Below are 21,177 nucleotides of genomic sequence, written 5' to 3' on the forward strand. Positions count from 1 at the left end.
TTGTAATAGGTAGATCCCAACGGCTCCCCCATTCCCCCTTAAGCCTTGTTTGCTTTATTTTGTATGTTGCTTAGATCAATCAACCCACATGCTAAATTACAACTTTGACAAAGTTAGTTTAGTTGCATCTAAAACGACATAGAAATTGTTGTCACATGATAGGGTTAAAACAACGTTTGCATATCATACATCGTAGTAGCTATGACCTTGTTTGAAATCCGACACTTGACTTAGTAGAGGCCGTTATCGACGGGCGGGGTTGGGTGTCCTTATGGGCTTCCCAACACGTACCCTCACCCCTTACTCAAGATCTATGGTTTGTGGATCCGTCTAAATACCATTGGATTACGAGAGTCATTCAAATCGAGTGATATAGGGTACAAGTCTTTATCTTTAATCACTCGTAGTCGATTGGCTTTATGCTTTTCGATGAAAGGTGTAAAGTTGACTTGAACGGTTCCAAGTTCCCAAAAAACTTGGTGGCGACTCTAATATGTCTTAATTCGATTCGAAAGAACCTCGAGTCGATTATGCGGGTGTGGATCCCTCGGACGCAGTTCCCGAGGGCCTTGTCCCTGATTTGGCGACTCCTGGGAAAAGAGGACTAGTTACACTTTGTGTTTCTAGGGTCTTTTCCTCCGAGGTGAAACTTGAAAAGAAAGTGTTGGAAAGTAAAACATTACTCATAGTGCTACGATTCATGCATAAACCCTTAAGGACTTGCCGGGCCGTCCCGGCCTTTCTTCGTGATGCGTGGGGGCGACGTCCCACTATGCCGGAAGCGCACATTGCTCGCTTCCACTTCGCCTCGCGTGGTTCTTGGGAGTGGGGACGATCTTCTAGGTACTTTACCTTAAGACACCTCGCTCTATAAGACCGCAAAAGGATGGAGGGCATAGACCTTCTTATAGAAGACTTGCCGAGACTTAGAGATGTCTAGGAGCATACATCCTTATAACATGAGAATGACAATGTGCGATCTGTTTTCCCGAGTCTTTATTTTCGAAAATTCCCATGTCCTTTTCAAAACCGAACTTTTGAAACAACTTACTTTCAAAATAGCATGGTTTTAAAAACGCGGAACGCTGCCCAAATAGGACTAGAAATTTCGGCCCAAAATGAGCTTTTATAGCCGGCATGCTGCCCATTTCAAATCTCATTTTCAAATCAATCCTTCATTTTTTCAAAATCAATTCAAAATGTTTCTCGAACCTCAACCAAGCATGAAATGCGTCGAGTCGTGTCCGGGTCATGGCCGTGTTAGGCCGGGTTTGTTTTGTTCTAAGAGTCTAGAACACGACCTTGTTGGGTCACCCAAGCTCACCTCTTGGGCTTCGAGTCATGTTGGTCGACCTCTTGGTCTAGGATAGTCCACAAAAAACGTCCAAGCTAGGCCCTTTCGAACGTTTTCACTCGAACCCATGGGCTATGTTAGCCCAATCACGGGTTTAGTCACACCAAGTCCAGTTTAGAATCGAGTTATGACAGTTTGAGTCATGTCGTTTTGTCGAGTCTAAAATGAACCGATGTCTAAATCCAACCGTGAGTCGAACCTTTGGTTAGTCAATCTCAAGTCGAGTCTTTGTTTGAGTCAAGTTGGGGTCGTGTCCTTAAGTGTGCAGGGGCTCTTACTTTAAATATTGACTCAGTACGGGGTTTTCTTGTAGAAAGGCCGCCAAAAACCCGACGTCAAGCAATGGAAGATGCTGTTAACAAGCTTACTGAGGCCGTGAACCTCATGATGACCCGCATGAATGCAATTGAATCTAAGCTGGGTGAAGATTCCCCTCCATTTACCCCACCTCTGACTGATCTGGAAAAACGGTTCAAGTTCATCGAAGATCGTTTGAAGCTCTCCCAGGGGAAGAACATTCACTATGAGAATGCTAGGGCCTATGCCCCGGTTCAGGATAAGTTGCCCACGAACATAGTACTCATTGACATCCCAAAGTTCAAGGGCACCGAAGATCCAGTCCACCATGTTAAGGCCTATAAAGGGTACTTAGCACTGAAGGGAGTACCTGCTGATATGCTCTCTGAAATTTTCGCTCAATCTCTGGGAGAACACCCGAAGGCGTGGTTCTACAATCTTGACCTTAAGAACTTCCCCACTTTCGAAGATATTACGGTGGAGTTCTGTAAGCACTATGCTGACAATGTCGAGATCCAAACCAACATAAGGACTTTGGAAGTGATGACACAGAAGGAGAAAGAGGGCTTTACTGAATTCCTCGCAAGATGGCGCGCTGAAAGCGTGAAGTTAGCCAAGAAGCCCGACGAAGTTGAAATGGTAGATAAGTTCGTAAAGAATCTACGACATTTGTTTTTATCGCAATGCTCAAATATAGAATTTTGGCTCTTTCAAAGAATTGATAAGAATCGGGATAAAGGTAGAGGACGATGTCCGAATTGCTGAAGCTGAGAAGCCAAAGGGATACCAAGGGGCTTCGTCATCTAAAGCAAAAGCACCAGCAACGGCCCATATTGATGAAGCCATCAATCTCTTAGAAGGGCAATCGAAGAAGTCGCAACGCCAAACACCGAGGGCATTCACTGATATCGGATGCACTTATACATACGCTCTCCAAAGGCTCATAGCCCAAGGAAAGCTGAAGCCTATTGGTCCAACTCCGGACCCTCCCGCTGATCAACAAGGTAAATGGTATAAACCAAATGCCTACTGTGCCTTTCATCAAGGGAAAGGCCATGATACTGAAAGGTGCTATCGACTGAAGCACGAAATCCAAGACATGATTGAGAATGGAACACTCCCGATCCCAGCTGTTAAACCCAATAACATCACCAATCCATTTAGCGATCACGCCAATTTTGTTTCTGTCGAAGACAATGTCGATTATTCCCATCTTATCCGCCCATGTCACTCGAAAGGGGTGTTTATCGGGAAAATATTTGTGGATTGCTTTGAATTCTTGCCAAACCCGAAGAATGAAATTCAAGTCGGGAGTCTTGCTCTAGAATGTACTCCTCTCATTAACGAAGTTAATAAAAGACAATTCGGTTCACCAACCTTTATCACTGGCGTAGATCCTCAGAGGACTACCTCGGGATGGAGGCAGACCATCAAAGGGATCAAGGACCAGAGCCGAGCATCTAAGCCGACAGCTGAACAAGGGAAAGCTCAAGAACGGATTTGAAAATTATGAGTCAGGATCTATTTTCTTATCTTAGTCGAGTCGAGTCTAGGACATTCTTTTCTTGAAGTTGAGTCGTTTGTTCCGCGATGACCTAGGGTGTGTCCTAGGAATCGTTCCTTCGAGTCTGTTAAGCATGTGTCATTCCAATAAAAAGTTGCAGTTTTGTTTCCAAATATCTGTTGTTTTCAACCCTCAATCATTCCGAAACATGATAAAATGCACAACACACTCAAAGGCATCCCTGGGGTAGAAATATGTCCCGTTTCAAAATGTACGGTACAATAGGATCCCGTGTTTGATTCCTTTACCTATTCCATGTCTGGCGGTAGAACACCTCCATCAGAACCAGTGCTTTTGACAAGCTTTTAGATGATTCTATGACAAACCCGGACTAGCTCCTTGTTTCCCCTATCGATGATGGAAGTCAAGCCTTTTCCCCATAAAATCATCCCATCTCGAAGAGAGAAGATATTAACCCGTTCTAACAAGGAATTGTTAGTTCTTACCCAAATTAGTTGGCGAAGCCCAGTTTTCAAGGTGTATCCATTTATGACTAAGAGAATGAATAGAAGATCATTTTCAAAGAGAGAAAAAAGATGAAAAAGAATGAAAAAACGAGAAAAAGAGAAAAAAATGAAAAAAAAAGAAAAAAGAAAAAAAGATGAAAGAAAAAGAAAAAAGGAAAAAAGATGTTGAAGTTATTGCGGAATTCTTTTTGGTTGAATGTCGAAGTTACGGAAGCCAGAATTCAAGTCAAGTACCCATAGTTGAGGTTCAATGGGCGAAGCCCAAAAGCTTAAGTAGTAACCTCTTTACCCCTAAGTCCTTCCTGAGACAGTTACAAAGGGATAGTCGGGAATTTTGAAAATTATTCCGCTTGTGTTGTTACACCTAGCCTTTAGGGTCTAGACATGGAAATTTGAACCCACATCATTTTTCAACCAATTTGCACTCGTGGTTCATCAAACCCGAGACACCCATTCCAACCACATCAGCAGCCATAGCCCTTGGCCTTAGCACCACAAAACAAACCTTCAAAATGATGGTTAACTATTCCAACTTGTTATTACCAAGCTCCACATCCCAAAAGATCCAAGCCTTTTACACCTAACCCCAGACACGAGATTTAACGGTACTTTACAGGCTAGAATGGGATATGACATGATACCTTAGGTGAAACCTTCGAGTGTGTACACACAATCAAAATGCCATGTTTATGCACCATGATCGAACTACGTCGGATTTGATTTCGCTCCACGCGAATACGTAGGCAGTCCTTCAGAATAAGGGATTCAATCCACTCATCAACCAAGTTGTCATCTTGTCGGTTTCTTACGGGTCTTAACCAAGTCCAAATGAAGCCACCTTTGTTTGAGTCGGTCTTAGCACTCGATGTAGGCTAGGATAAGGATATAGGTTCAGATGAATAGTATCAAGTCTCAGAATGAGCGTTATCTAATGGTTTAGGCAAAGATGCTGAGTCACATAGATGTGGGTTTGTGTTGGGAACAGAAAATATGAAAAACCCGCTGAAAAGAAAGAAGGCGTGGAAGAAAAATAGTAAAAGCCCGCTGAAAAGAAAGAAGGCGGTGGCAAGAAATGATGAATACTCATTTGAAAAGAAAGGAGGCGAGGAGAAGAGTGACAGAATGTTCCGGCAAAAGTCATGTGTGATGTCTAAGTGTTCTCATAAAATCAGTCTGTGTTTAGTGCCTGGGTGAAGCCAACGTTGTTGCTCCGTGAGTTTAATCCACCCTGTCAATGCCAAGTGATCTTGATTCCCATGTGCCCTCGGGAGCACGACCATGCCATACGATTTCGCCTTCCCAAGTCGACGACCTTGGGATTCCCATTTGCCATCTTTTGACGCCAGAACGGCCAATTTACCTTTCTACCCCCAACAAGTCAATAATTGAACTAAAACCCGTGCACACTTAGGGTTTTATTTCCTTTTTTGTTTTACGGTAGCGGGCTACGCCCACGTTTGTTTACGGGTCATATAGAGTGTTTGAGTCGTATTTCATGCTCACCCATCAAGGTTCGATCTCAAAAAAAATTCAAAATTTCAAAATTCCAAAAACTTTTTGGGTCGATGATCCAATCCTTCGAAATTCAAAATTTCAAATTCAATTTTTGAAGGGTCGATGGCCCAACATACCAAGTGATGTCAAATTTAAACTTCGGGTCGATGGCCCAATTATTCAAAATTTTCAAGATTCGGGTCGACGACCCAATCATTCAAAATCTTCAAATTCAATTTTCGGGTCGATGACCCAGTATTTCAAATGATCCAATTTCAAGATCGATGATCCAAATGTGCCTATGTGATGATATTTGCAAGTGCGTTTGTGTTTCAAATGTAGCAGGATATGCTTCAACTGGGGGCTTTAAAGTCTTCGACTTTAGAGCCATTCAAAATGGGGCTCGAAGCCGTTGGCTTCGAGAGACCATTATCAAGATGAAAAGGATGACATCCACCAAGAGTTCAATTCGATACAAGAGTATGAAATGGAAGAATTCCGTAGCTGAAAGCAAATGAGGAAAGTGGCGGCAACCTCCTTGGAAAGTCCCGTCCCGTTCGGACAAGTGCCAGTGAGATGATAAATTTTGGGCAAATGTCGCAGACGATGAATTTTGGACATACGCCGTGAGATGATAAACTTTGGGCAAATGTCGTGATTCTTGCCGAACTACGACGCGGGTTTGATTCCGTCGAAACGGATACGTAGGCGCCTAAGGATAAGGCTCAACCCACCATTTATGCAATTTATGGGTCGATGACCGACGATGATAATTTGACGCAATGAATAAGAGTCAACCCCAACGAAGTTTCGGGTATGATCTCTTCTTATGGTCAAGCGAGCTTATATACGCAAGTCTAATGGACTATAAACGACCCGAAGAATCCTCGGTCGAAAGGGACTGGGGTATACTTTGACTTTCGCCTTGTCCAAGCCTCAGTCAAAGTGGGGGCTCTGTAGATACCCGTATCCGTCGATATTGGAATTTATAGAGAACCCGACAAACACCCGATGATGATAGGACACATGTATTCTTTAGTTGTCACTGTCATTATTTGGAGCTCGTTTTACGATGTAGAATGGGCGTCGTCGATGAAGTATTTTATTAATTTAAATGATATTTAAATTAATGTTTTTTTAGTGAGTTCATTCTATTAATTTAAATGATATTTAAATTAAAGTTTGTTTTTTAAAGTAATTTCAATTTAATTTATCTTATTTTGAATTTATTTTTCCAAGTTTATTTTATTGAAAATAAAATAAATAATTGATTTGAAAAATCATTTTATGAGTATTTTTGATTTGAAAAGTCATTTATTTTAATGGTTTAATTGATTTGAAAAATCGTTTTTTAAAGCGAGGAACTCGTTTTGCATCGTGTGTTTTGAGCTCAATTTTAGCTCGGTTTTTAAGCCCGTTTCCTTTGCGAATTGGCACGAATCTCGAGTACACTAACCCACCTATACCAATACCCATCAACCCATGTTCGAACCCCCTCACAAGCAGCCCAAATTCTCGTTCAAAACCAACCCCAAGCAGCCCGCATAAAACCGCAAACAGTCCCCTGTTTTGCGAGCCAATTCCCGAGCCCAAACCCGCTTCAAACACTACCAAGACCCGTACCCATTAACCCTAACCCATACCCTAGTATCCTACCCATATTATCCTAGCTTAATCACCAAGAAATCCTCCAAAACGAACCCTAGAAACCCCTCCCAAAACCGATGGACAGCAGCTATGTTCATTGAGCCCGACTGCTTCCTTACTCCCTTTTAACCTATTTTAAACCCTTATAAATACCACCCCTTCACCATACATTCATTCCTCTAAGTTCTCCATACATCCAAGCATCACATACAAGCTTTAAACCTCAGAAACAAACCCTAAACATCCTTCAAAAACCCTAAACAAAACCGACACACAAACTGAAACTGTTTGTGTGTCTCCTTCGAAAACCCTTTCGTTCCTCCATCAAATCACCATAAACATTCGAGTTTCTTGTTCCTAATTAACCATATAACATCCATATACACATTAGATAAATAATTACGAGCCAAATTGCCCTTGAGAGTACACGAAATTCCTCGAAAAACAGAGTGAAATAACACTCTGTTTTCGCGGTTTTTCCTTGTCTGTCCAGTTCTGTTTGTGCTCGTTTTTCGTGCCCAATAACCCAAAACGAGCAGGGGTTGCTTTAAGATCCCTGTTCTCCTCTCTTTCTAGTTTCCAAAACATCTTTCGGATCGAATTTTCGTCGTGAAACGAGGGAGATATCACTGTTTTAAAATTGCTGTCCAGAAACTTTCCAAAACGCGCGTGTGCTTTGTTCTTCGTCGACGACGGCCTCTCGAGATAAAATCTACCTTCGATTACGACCCAAGACGGTGTCAACGATACATGTAGGTTGAGGGTGCATCAAATCCCCTTCTCTTTCCTTTTTTATTTCGTTTTTTTTATGCTTTTTTTTTAGTTTGTTTTTTTCGTTTGTTTCGGTTTGTTTATCGTTTGTTTTAATTTAACTATGAAACTAGTTAGTCCGAGTATGAGTTAAAGTACCACCATGAACACCCGCGTTGACTTGAGATGGGAAAAGAAACCGCTACTTCTGTCGGTCGTACACCCCGTCTCATTTACATATCCTCGTGTTCAAGGTAGGGCATAAATAAAACAAGTTATCTAACCTCGATCTTCGCTTTCGACCCTCTTACTGTTTCGGCCAAATCGATGGACCTTAGGACCCGTTGCATGTTAGTTTAACTTCTGATTGTTAACCTATGACGTAATTAGATGACTTTAAATCAATTTAATAATCTAATTAGACACTTTAGGTGGCTTCGACGTAAGTTATAAAATCAATCGACGATTCTGTAAACAATTGAATGCATCTCTCTCTTTCACTTAATTTCTCGCTAGTATAAGAGTGCGTGATTAGCACCTTCTTATTGACACTCGATGAGTTAAATTAATTAGCGAATTTGACCTAATTAGACCCTTTAGGCCGTGTAGAATGCACCCTCGTGCGACAATCAATCAACATCGTTTTTAACTCGTTTTCTAACTTGTTTCTTATCCCTTTTCGCAATCATTCGATCTAACCAATGAATCTAACTTAGGAACTAGGTTGGCCTAGTTTGGGCCGTGAGTTGGCCGTGTGTTTTGGCTTTCTTATTTCGTTTCTCTTTCTTTGTTTATCATTTGTTCTTTGTTGTTTTGTAGCTTGTAATTTACAGTTTGTTTATCGAGTTGTAATCTTTCAAGTTTGTTTTACTTTTATTGAGTCAAAACCTTTTCTAAAAACCTTGGTCTTGTTTGGTTAGACGGTTTTTCCCTATGCTTGTAGAAGCGTAGTAAACCGCGTGTTGTCTAAAGCAACATGGCCCGGTTTATGCTAATGCATGCTTTGGTGCGTAGCCCTATGTCTAATTCGATGAGATTAAGCGCGAGCACGCATTACGAGGAGTGACCCAAGGCCGTGGGTCATGTGAGCCGTGGGCCACCCCTCATGTGCACGGTTTTCTAGGCCAAACGGCCGTGTGTGTTGTCGTGTATCGTTTTGTATGTAGAAATTGTATTTAGATCGAGTTGTATCTTTAATTTGTTGTTGTGTCGGCATGAAATGCCTGGTTTGTAATAGGTAGATCCCAACGGCTCCCCCATTCCCCCTTAAGCCTTGTTTGCTTTATTTTGTATGTTGCTTAGATCAATCAACCCACATGCTAAATTACAACTTTGACAAAGTTAGTTTAGTTGCATCTAAAACGACATAGAAATTGTTGTCACATGATAGGGTTAAAACAACGTTTGCATATCATACATCGTAGTAGCTATGACCTTGTTTGAAATCCGACACTTGACTTAGTAGAGGCCGTTATCGACGGGCGGGGTTGGGTGTCCTTATGGGCTTCCCAACACGTACCCTCACCCCTTACTCAAGATCTATGGTTTGTGGATCCGTCTAAATACCATTGGATTACGAGAGTCATTCAAATCGAGTGATATAGGGTACAAGTCTTTATCTTTAATCACTCGTAGTCGATTGGCTTTATGCTTTTCGATGAAAGGTGTAAAGTTGACTTGAACGGTTCCAAGTTCCCAAAAAACTTGGTGGCGACTCTAATATGTCTTAATTCGATTCGAAAGAACCTCGAGTCGATTATGCCGGGTGTGGATCCCTCGGACGCAGTTCCCGAGGGCCTTGTCCACAATGAGGGATTAGGGGAGTTAATCATGGGGTAGATCTTTACTTATTAAGTTCATATGATTACTTGCTTGTTGTAGTTTCAAGTTATGCACATGTTATGCTTGACGAAATGCTTGAATGACAACCTAGCATAAATCTTTTATCCATTCAACAAGACTTTTATGACATAAACCAACTCAAGGCTTGTTACACCATGCATATAGTTGAATAGGGAGAATTAAGTCGACTTGTAGGAGTTTTAAAGTCTTGACCTGTAACACCCCCATACTCCGAGTGCCTTACCAGGACCACTCAGGTATGAAGACATCACCATCTCGGTTGCCCGAGGTATGATAATCAAATAGACAAAACAGAAACAACATTTATTATAAGTGGTTTAATGAATAAGTACAATCCTCGAAACCAAACTGAAAGTACAATACATTATTCCAAACTATCTGTTCTCAACTGAAATGTAAATAAACTAAGACTACAGCGGAAGACTCCTATCATCTGTCGTGGCATCCCAGCTATCCCTGTACTCATCTCAATACCTGCTCAATATCTGCTCACCATCCCCGAATGGATCACCGCAGGTTTACAAAACAACACCGGGGTCAGTACTAATCACACAATCAAAGTAAATAACAACAATAAGACAAACAGACAGCTGAACTGCCACACACACACACGCACATCCAACCAACCGTCTCAATCATCGATCGTCCACTTTGGACTACCGCCGGTGGGGGACCGCAGCCGTTCCCACCTAAGCCCCGCTCATCGTACGAGCGATAACCCTGTCCATTAATGTGCACATCCCCTTTCGTGGCGGGTTCCACGAAGGGTGAAACTAGGGCGTGAGATCACTCCCGCAAGTGACCCCACTCAGCCGAGAACGCATCTCGAGAGCCATCACAAACACAACCACAATCACAATCACAATTACAATTACAATCATCATATCAATCAACTAACTACAACACATCACCAATATCCCATTATGGGACTAATACTGAGTAGGAAATCCTACCTGGAAAGCACAACACGCAGACGGTATCTACAGCTGTCTCAAAACGCCTCTTCTATGAATTCTCCTCCTAACATATAACACATAAAGACTACTATTCAAATACTACTCATAACAATCCCCAAATCCCAAATTAGGGTTTCATCAATCTTAACAAAACAGTATATAAATTATATTAAAAGCTTACCCTCGACGCAAGGAATCCAACGACACAAACTACGACGCAATCCGACCGTCTGAACTCCGGGAATTGTCAAGAACACGATTAGGAAGAAGACAAGTTGCTTTCTCTCTTAAACAGGTTTTAGGTTTTGTAAAAAGTGATTTAGAATAAAGACGAATTGATTTAAATACCTTAATCGCGTAATTAACAAAACCCGAGAAAAACCCCGATAAACCAGGACACTCGATCGAGTACCCAAGGTACTCGATCGAGTACTCCCTACTCGATCGAGTGCCCCTGACTACTCGATCGAGTGCCCAACAGTCGAAACTATTTTATTCTGCAACATACCCTTACTCGACAGAGTAAGGGCTACTCGATAGAGTACCCCCAAGACCATAAATACGGAGTATTACAGTCTTCCCTCCTTAAAAGGAACTTCGTCCCCGAAGTTCAACCCATACATAAAAACAACCATACTGACTCGACCAAGACACAACAACTTAGCTAAGGACTCAAGAACTCGACCGAACATAGAACATGAACTCTTAACCCCCACTCTACCAACTATGTTTACTTCCACAACATGATCACTATATCGTATCTACCACATATATATATTTCTCACGACACCAACTCCATACATAATCAATTACCATCCTCTAATGCTGCTAGCTCCATAATATCATCAACTATCAAATCTAAAATCAAGACACTCATAGACATCAAACGGAATGTTACATTCTACCACCCTTAAAAGGAACTTCGTCCTCGAAGTTTACTCACACTCATAATCTCATCATCCAACTGTCAACACTATCGAAGTATTCTCGCATTCCTAACATCAAACTACTACAAGCACGGCCATGACCTTTTAACACCATCAACCACAACATATACAAATCCATATCTTGTGCTACACCAACACTCTACTTCCAAATATACTACCATGTGAACAACCATCAAAATCTCTTTTATCGCATCCTACTCCTCTTAAGATAAATGTTACGTCCTCGTAACTCACTAATACTAAATCCTAGATACATCTCATTACCCTCTTTACCACCACATGTGCAAGACAACCGTTTATAAACCAAACACTCACCATGCATATATCTAAGGCTCTCTTACTTAAACAATTCTCATACTTTAATTCACTCATCAAACCACCTAACTTATACCTCAAAATCTTTAGCTTAACCCAAAACTTCAACTCTTCCACATTACCGCAACACGACATACCTCTCTATATAAACTATATAAAACTCTCATTGCCAAAAGCATAACTCACGATCCACACTTGTTACGTACACTCACACTAGATCCTCAAGTTCTTTCTTCCATTACCGCAAAACTCATACATAACTCAACATGGCACTAATTCCCCAACATCCTGCACTCACTGTCTTCAATAAAGGATTATGAACCACCTGCATCTTTCGGATCATTACCACACATGTTCTACGACTCACTTGCCATTACCATGTCTCTTTGAAACCTTAACTAGAACAGGATCAAAATTATCAGAATAACCTCTCACAACCGTGTCCCATCAATAGAACATCACTATACCATGACAACAACGAAAACATTTTCAACTCTATTTCATATCATACTCTACCTCATTCTTAACTTAACCTGGTAAAGAAAACATCAATAAGCAAGACAACTGTCTATCTGCACAAACTGAAACTCGCAGGGGGCAACATCAAACAAAGCAACAATCTATGTATAACTGGTATGTACTTTCGAAACTCGAATCATAATCATCCCGCCTACTCCACCACAACCGGTGACGGCATCACAACACCGCCACCAACAGCCACACCGCGGTGCGAAAATACCCGCATCACAACACTAAATATCGTGCCCGGATCACCACCCGAGGCACCACAACCACATCGATAGTCATCACGACTGCATACAACTCCCATAAATACTGTCTCAGAATAATCTCTCAGACAATAAAAACTTACTCAAATCCACTTATTAATTCACCACGCAACATATGATATGGATAAACAGATAAGCATCTCATGAACATCATCTCTACCATTTCACGGAATACACGCGTGTTATTAATACACACAAAATTATAACTAGCCATGTTAAATTAATCAAATTATTACCCTTTTGGATATCATTCAATTAGATTACCGTGTCCAACATATATATTACAAAACATTCATAAAACGACCTTATAATTATCACATCATACCACTTCTTGTGAGGTCAGGACCTCACACAAACATTTATATATAACACAGACCCGTAATCACAACCAACTAGTCAATCCTGACCACGCAAGTTACCACTCGATAAAGGTTACCTGTCGCCCGAGCTTAACTCTTTTGCCCCTCATAATACATTTTCCCGTTCGCAGAACCATCACCTCATGCCAAGTATAACCATACCTTTAATACTCAACCACTAGCGCTCGCCTTCTATAATCACATCTTATACTTCCTTACAAACATTCATATCAATCCGGCCTTTACAAAATCAACCTCTCTAGGACTGCTGTCTTTCTTATCTATCATCACCCTTAACCACTAGTGACAACACCACAATACCACCACTGCTCGTATATCAAACCTCTTACACTCATATCAAAATAACACGGTTTTTCTCCTATCTTTGGTTAACATCCCAAATAACGAACATCAAACCCATCAACAAAATTACCTCAACGTTATTCCCAATACTATCTTATTTGTATTGTCATCCAACTCTCCACCAAATATCTCGTATTTTGCCAATACTCCACCAACTTCTTACTCCCTTAATTCCTCGAAACTCATTACTAATCATGTTGTCCCAAAACTCCTCTATAACCATTAACTAACATCCTTATGATTGGTAGCACACATCTCGACGACTCCTTACCTCTATATCACATAACTCCGGTCAACATTTTCTCAGTTTTATTCCCCTCATTCTTTTCCTTTACATCTACAAAATCTATTAACCATTCAACTCCTTATCACTTCTACCTAACTCCTTAGTGTCCCGGTTACGTTCTCACTGCTCCAAAACTCACATCTAATTATTTCATATCGATATCATCTCACTCTCTCTTACCACAAATATTCTCTTATTATGTCATCGATCACCCTTGCCACTAATCCATCCATAGAATCAACGTTTACTGTTCAACAATTGCATCTCCCTTCTTACATCTCTAGAAATCAAAATTCCTTTCATACCGCTAATTGCCCAAGGAAAACCCACAATAGTTTCATCTCTTAAAAAGCCAAATCTCCACCCCGTGACGTGTCTCCACAAAGTTCACTATATACCACTTTTCTCAACCCCTGTAAAACGAACTTTCATTATGTATATTCTTAACCCACACGGCTCTTAACGACCTCCCTCCATAATTTATTATACATCTCAGGTTGCTACTATCCACATCCTTTCTTTCACTCTTTTCATTCTCACGTTCCTTAAACTTACATCATGCCTTGCTCACATTCACTTACATTTTCATTACTCAACATACAATCATGTCACTCATCTCGTCTCACACAACATGCTCTATACCTCAATTAAGTCTTACCAATCCCGACACATATAAATCATGTCCTCCCCACCGAACTCATACTCATCATAGGTGCCACTCTTAACACCACAAAATTGGGTAACTTACGCGTCAAGACCAACATACATGTAAAACAATGCATAAAGAAGCAAAATGACGCCTTTGAATTAAGCATAATATGCAACGAAGTCAAAAGATAAGCATATGACCCAAAACAGGGGTCACTAGATCGAGTACAGGCCACTCGATCGAGTAAGTGACTTACTCGGTCGAGTAGGTGAAGATCAGAAGCACGTAAACAAATTACCAGGGCTACTCGATCGAGTACCCAAGGCTACTCGATCGAGTACCCCCCTACTCGATCGAGTATCCTAGTTACTCGATCGAGTACCCCAATTCTCAGCACTGTCCAGTTTTCGTAAAACAGTCATAACTCACTCATTACTTGGTCATTTTGGGCGTGTGACCTATCGTTAGAATCGTAAAAGGACAAGCTATCACCTCCAATTGGAATCACATCAAAATCATTTATGCATCTCAAGTTATAGCAGTTTAAAGACAACCTCTTTATCATCGAAAAACACAACTATTGATTTTTACTTCCCAAACGACTTAAACAACAACAAGGTAGACAAAACGACCCAGTACTCATAAAACCAATATTGCTAATCTCATGTTACCATCTTCAAAAAAATCAAGCAACATCATCCATCATGCACATATATTATCCAACTTACCAATCACATATTACCCACATGTTATCTCACATCTCCCAACATACTAAGCAACATTATAAACGCAACATGTGATATAGCTAAGCATGAAATTTTATCAAGCTTTTCATATAATCAACGAAATAGTGACGTCATATTATCAAATGCCACATAGTAATCATCCAACATGCTTTTCTATTCCAACAACAATTCTATATATCTCATCAATCTTTCAATTCAGATCCCCCATCCTCCACATACATGCATCCATCAATTCATACAACATACCACTACATAGATACACACAGCACACAATCAGCACATAACGATCCCGACACATATCCCATGGTGACCGGTTCAAAATTGTAGGGCGAGTTCGCGACTTTAGGACGTCTCCCAAGTCTTTGCATTAGCTCCTACAACCTTTACCCCGGGTTCATTTTAATTTGACTCCTATATTCATTAGGTTCATTTGTTACAGGTTTCAGGATCGTCGCTCTGATACCATTTGTAACACCCCCATACTCCGAGTGCCTTACCAGGACCACTCAGGTATGAAGACATCACCATCTCGGTTGCCCGAGGTATGATAATCAAATAGACAAAACAGAAACAACATTTATTATAAGTGGTTTAATGAATAAGTACAATCCTCGAAACCAAACTGAAAGTACAATACATTATTCCAAACTATCTTCTCAATCGAAATGTAAATAAACTAAGACTACAAACGGAAGACTCCTATCATCGTCGTGGCATCCCGCCTATCCTCGTACTCATCTCAATACTCGCTCAATATCCGCTCACCATCCCCGAATGGATCACCGCAGTTTACAAAACAACACCGGGTCGGTACTAATCACACAATCAAAGTAAATAACAACAATAAGACAAACAGACAAATTTGAACCGCCACACACACACACGCACATCCAACCAACCGTCTCAATCACCGATCGTCCACCTTTGGACCGCCGCCGCGTGGGGGACCGCAGCCGTTCCCACCTAAGCCCCGCTCATCGTACGAGCGATAACCCCGTCCATTAATGTGCACATCCCCTTTCGTGGCGGGTTCCACGAAGGGCGAAACTAGGGCGTGAGATCACTCCCGCAAGTGACCCCACTCAGCCGAGAACGCATCTCGAGAGCCATCACAAACACAACCACAATCACAATCACAATTACAATTACAATCATCATATCAATCAACTAACTACAACACATCACCAATATCCCATTATGGGACTAATACTGAGTAGGAAATCCTACCTGGAAAGCACAACACGCAGACGGTATCTACAAATTTGTCTCAAAACGCCTCTTCTATGAATTCTCCTCCTAACATATAACACATAAAGACTACTATTCAAATACTACTCATAACAATCCCCAAATCCCAAATTAGGGTTTCATCAATCTTAACAAAACAATATAAATTATATTAAAAGCTTACCCTCGACGCAAGGAATCCAACGACACAAACTACGACGCAATCCGACCGTCTGAACTCCGGGAATTGTCAAGAACACGATTAGGAAGAAGACAAGTTGCTTTCTCTCTTAAACAGGTTTTAGGTTTTGTAAAAAGTGATTTAGAATAAAGACGAATTGATTTAAATACCTTAATCGCGTAATTAACAAAACCCGAGAAAAACCCCGATAAACCTGGGACACTCGATCGAGTACCCAAGGTACTCGATCGAGTACCCCCTACTCGATCGAGTGCCCGGACTACTCGATCGAGTGCCCAACAGTCGAAACTATTTTATTCTGCAACATACCCTTACTCGACAGAGTAAGGGCTACTCGATAGAGTACCCCCAAGACCATAAATACGGAGTATTACATGACCGACTCGGCTCCGAGACCCAAAACTTCCTAGGAATTGTAAGATATAAACTAACTCGATTCCACTACTACAATAAATTGATTGCATCTATGAAACTTGTTTATTTGATCTCACCATGATTCCCTTATGAGCCCATGATACTCTAGCGCCTTAATCAATTTTTTATAATCCCATTTGCTTGCTTTGCTTTACTTTCATTTGTTTACATTTCTTTTTTTAAGTAGTTTAGATTGCAAACCTCAAACTCAACCCAAATTGTGACACCCTAAGACATAACTTTCTACAATTGATAACTTCATCCAATACCCATCCCTAGGGATCCGACCTTTACTTACCACTCTAATAAGATTAGTTTGTTGAGATTATAAATAGTGTTTGATAGGGAGAATAGACGACATTCAATACCCTCATAAAAATGGCGGCGTTGCCGGGGACGGTGTTCAATTGAATTGTTATCATTTGTTGTTTTTAGTTGTGTCTTTCTTAACCTTGGGGAAGTCAAACTCCTCAAGGTAGTTTTAATTGTTTTTTAGTTGGTTAATTTTTGCATGTCTAGGAGATCACAAGGCGAACCTTTGCCTATTGATCCCGAGATTTAAAGAACTTTGACAAATATTCGAAGAATTGTTAGAGGAACTTCAACAATTGTGGGTAGTGGAGAACTTGTGGACATTATATTGTCCAATCGGATAGTGTTGTGTTTAGCAACCCTTTTGCAAGACAAGGAGATGAAAACCCAATTCCAAACCAACCACAAAATCAACCTACAATGCCTAAATTTTCATCTCATTCTGTACCAACCGAGGAAAACCTACCAATGGTACTCCAATGGTACTCCAATACCACACCACTTACTTCATTATCAAATCCGCATTCATACAATTAGTTGAGAGAAGTCAATTTGAAGAGATGCCTAGTGAGGATCCTCATCTATACATGGAGACTTTTTGTGACTATTGTGATGCCATTTCCCAAACGGGGGTAACACAAGACCAAATTCGATGGGTATTGTCTCCTTTTTCCTTGATCGGAACCGCAAAACAATGGTTGAAGAGCCTAGACAAGGCCACTCTTGGTATTGATTCATGGAAGAAGTTAGCACTTGCCTTTTACAAGAAGTTCTATCCTCCGTAGAAAACCAACATGCTAAGAGCCCAAATCACCGGCTTCAAGCAAAGAGATAAAGAGTCTCTATATGAGGCATGGGAAAGATTCAAGGATACTTATCGCTCTTATCCTCATCATGGACTAAGTGAAGGGTTTCTAGTCCAACAAGTTTTGGAATGAGTTGTATGAAGATGAAAGAAATGTGCTCAACATGGGTTCTAATGGAAGATTCACTGTGGTAGATGACAACCAAACTTGGGCAAAGATAGAGGAGATGGCGGTTCATAACTCTCAATATAGTAGGCCAAGAAAAGCTACTAGGGGAGGGAGACATGAAGTTGACTCCGACACACATTTTAGTGCCGATTTGGGCGCCCAACGATGCTCCCATATTGAAACAATGAACTTGAAATTTGATAAGGCCATTGTCAAGATGAATAAAGCTTCTCAATCACCCAAGCAACAAGTCAATGCCATGGTGGCAACATCTTCCATTCCAAATGGAGTGTGTGAGAATAGTGGAACTTTGGGACATGACCAACAAGAGTGTAGGGGCACAAATAAGCAAGTGAATGATTTCCAAGCATACAAGAATGACACCCCATACTCCAACTATTATAATGAAAACACAAAATTTTACCCCAACTTCTCATACAAAAGCCAAAATGTTCAAAATCCTCAACCAACTTACACCCCACCTCCAATGAGAAATCCTACTCAAAGACCATACTTCAATCAACACAAAGGATTCCAAAACCACCCTTCTTACAATCAATCCAATGACCATGCTTTTGATGTTAAAAAAGCGGTCCTTCAAATGCAAAAGAGCCAACAAGATTTCTTTGCTCAAATGCAAAGAGATAGCTAAGCCATAGACACTACTATCAAAAATATCCTTGCTCATACCAAGATGTTGGAGACACAAATGTCCCAATTGACCTTTTCAAGTTCCCAAAGACAAAAAGGACAATTACCTCCTCAAGGTAATCCTCCTACAAGACATGAAACTATCAATGCCATCCACTTGAGGAGTGGTACACGATATAAGGGACCTAGGGAGCCAATTGAAGAGGATGTTGTTGAAGAAAGTGTCAAGACAAGAGATGTGATGGAACCATTGAGGAGAAATCATAGGGTATAGTGAAACCAACTACCAATGAATCATCAAAGAAGAGAAATGAAGTGAAGGCTAAAGAGGTTGACAAAAGCCTATTGTGATTAGACTCCCATTTCCAAGTCGCCAAGCCAAGCCCAAGCTTGATGCGCAACTTGGAAAGTTCATGGAGATTGTGAAGAACCTAGAGGTTTCCATACCATTCACGGAATTGATCAACCATGTTCCGGCCTATGCAAAATACATGAAAGTTATCCTTACCAAGAAGAAGTCCATAATGAAATTGGAGACCATCGCATTCACCAAGATAAGTAGTGCCATACTTCAAGGGAATTCCCCACCTAAGCTCAAAGATCCGGGAAGCTTCTCCATTCCATGTACCATTGGTGATACCACAATCAACAAAGCACTATGTGATCTAGGTGCAAGGGTGAGTGTCATGCCATATTTGGTATGTTAAAGGCTAGGAGTGGGAGAACTCAATTGCACTAACATGACTCTACAAATGGCGGACCGAACAACAAAGAAACCACTCGGGGTATGGGAAGATGTATCCGTGAGGATTGGAAAGTTTTTCATACCGGTGGACTTTGCTATTGTTGATATTGAGGAAGATTCCAATATTCCAATCATTTTAGGAAGACCATTCCTACACACCGCCGGAGCGGTGATCGATGTAAAGCACGGGATGCTCACACTTGAAGTGGATGATGAAACAATCACTTTTAATCTTGATAAGACTATGAGAGCTCCCAACTTGTTTGAACCATGCTTTATGGTAGATCACTATAGCCGGGAAGGTGACAAGAAGAAAATGGAATCCCCATTCAAGGGTCAAGTAAAACGTGGAAATCCTAGCAATGAGGGCAAAGAAACACCGCCCAATTGAAAGAAAGATGTTGATGATATTGATGTGGCTCTATTTGGAGAGCATGGACTTTTTCACAACAAGAATGAGAGCTTTTAAAGCTCACTCCTCATGACAAGTATGAATGAAGGCCTCATTGGCCATGACAAATAAGAGTTGCTCTTACCAACTCATGATCCTCCCAAAATAGTGAAAGAAACAAAAGAATTATATGGTCCATGGGATGACGAATTTGAAGAATTTGTTAATCCTTACATTGGAAATGCTATGACCCTAGACCAAGGCTTTGTAGATCCTTGTCACCACAACATTGACTCGGACTACTACATAAATGAAGATAACATTATGCTAAGCTCTATGTAAGACCTCTATCATGACAATGAACAAGCCTTTGATTACTTCTACATGGCGTTGAACAACATCAACAACGCCCTTTATCTACCCCCTTGACACCTCTCTAAAGAAGGAGAGTTTGGTGGAGTCCTCCCTAAACCACCATTTGTAAATATTCTAACCTCTTAACTTGCATTTCATTTAACTTGTACATTACTCAATTTTTGCATTGCATTTTATATGCTTTGTTTGTAGAATTTGTGTGATATGAGAGCAAGTGAGGGAGGGATTTTAATGTGTTTCAAATGTGTACTGTTTGATGATCAAGTGTAGGGAAGCAATTTCCTAGGCTAGCCAAGCCCTTGTAGTGTACCCCATGATGGAAGATTAAGAAATGAAGAAGCAAGTATTACGGAAAAGTGTGGACATGGGCCACCCCCGGCGCGCGCGATAGCGCTTGAATAAGCGTGCATTTGTGGAGTCGCCACCAATTTTTATGGGAAATTGGAACTGTTCGAATACCTCGTGTCATGTCAAGACACAAAGTAGTGACATGAACACTAAGAACTCGTTACCCTTAGCATTCTATGTCTAGAATGACTCTCGTGGACGCCAATGAACACGGATGTTCACAGAGATCTGGAGTAAGGGGTGAGGGTACGTATTAGGAAGTCCTTTTACTGAACACCTAATCCCGCCCGCCTCGATAGCGGCCTCTACTAATGATTAGGGAAATTATTCATACTTGATATGTTGTCGATGTAATGCATGCAATGCAACAAACATTAAATTAATCCTAGCATGTGAATTAAACTATATCGGTTAACAAGTAATTTAGCAAGCAATATGGGTCGGAGTTGGAAGTTAGATTAATTACATGTGAATGGCAGATAAATAAATCATACAAAATAAATATGAAATATTACAAATTACAAAGAAATAAATTACAAGTGACAAACGATTTATGTCATAAACATGCCAAAAGATTTTAGGAAAGAAATAAAAGAGATCAAAGAAAGTAAGAAATTTTAAGGAAATTAAAAGAAATAGGAAATTAGAAAAAATAAGGAAATTGGAAAAATAAAGAAATTGGAAAAAAAGGAA

At 40.7% G+C, this 21,177-nt stretch overlaps 1 non-coding gene across 1 annotated transcript; it reads right to left on the reverse strand.

Annotated features, from left to right (window-relative positions):
• Window positions 1–17,794: 17,794 nt before the first annotated feature.
• Window positions 17,795–17,901, reverse strand: LOC141615720 (small nucleolar RNA R71). The gene has a single exon (XR_012530123.1). It is a non-coding gene; the product is annotated as a small nucleolar RNA R71 (small nucleolar RNA).
• Window positions 17,902–21,177: the final 3,276 nt, after the last annotated feature.

The sequence above is a fragment of the Silene latifolia genome, chromosome 11, assembly GCF_048544455.1.
Source record: "Silene latifolia isolate original U9 population chromosome 11, ASM4854445v1, whole genome shotgun sequence".
Taxonomy (NCBI): Eukaryota; Viridiplantae; Streptophyta; class Magnoliopsida; order Caryophyllales; family Caryophyllaceae; genus Silene; species Silene latifolia.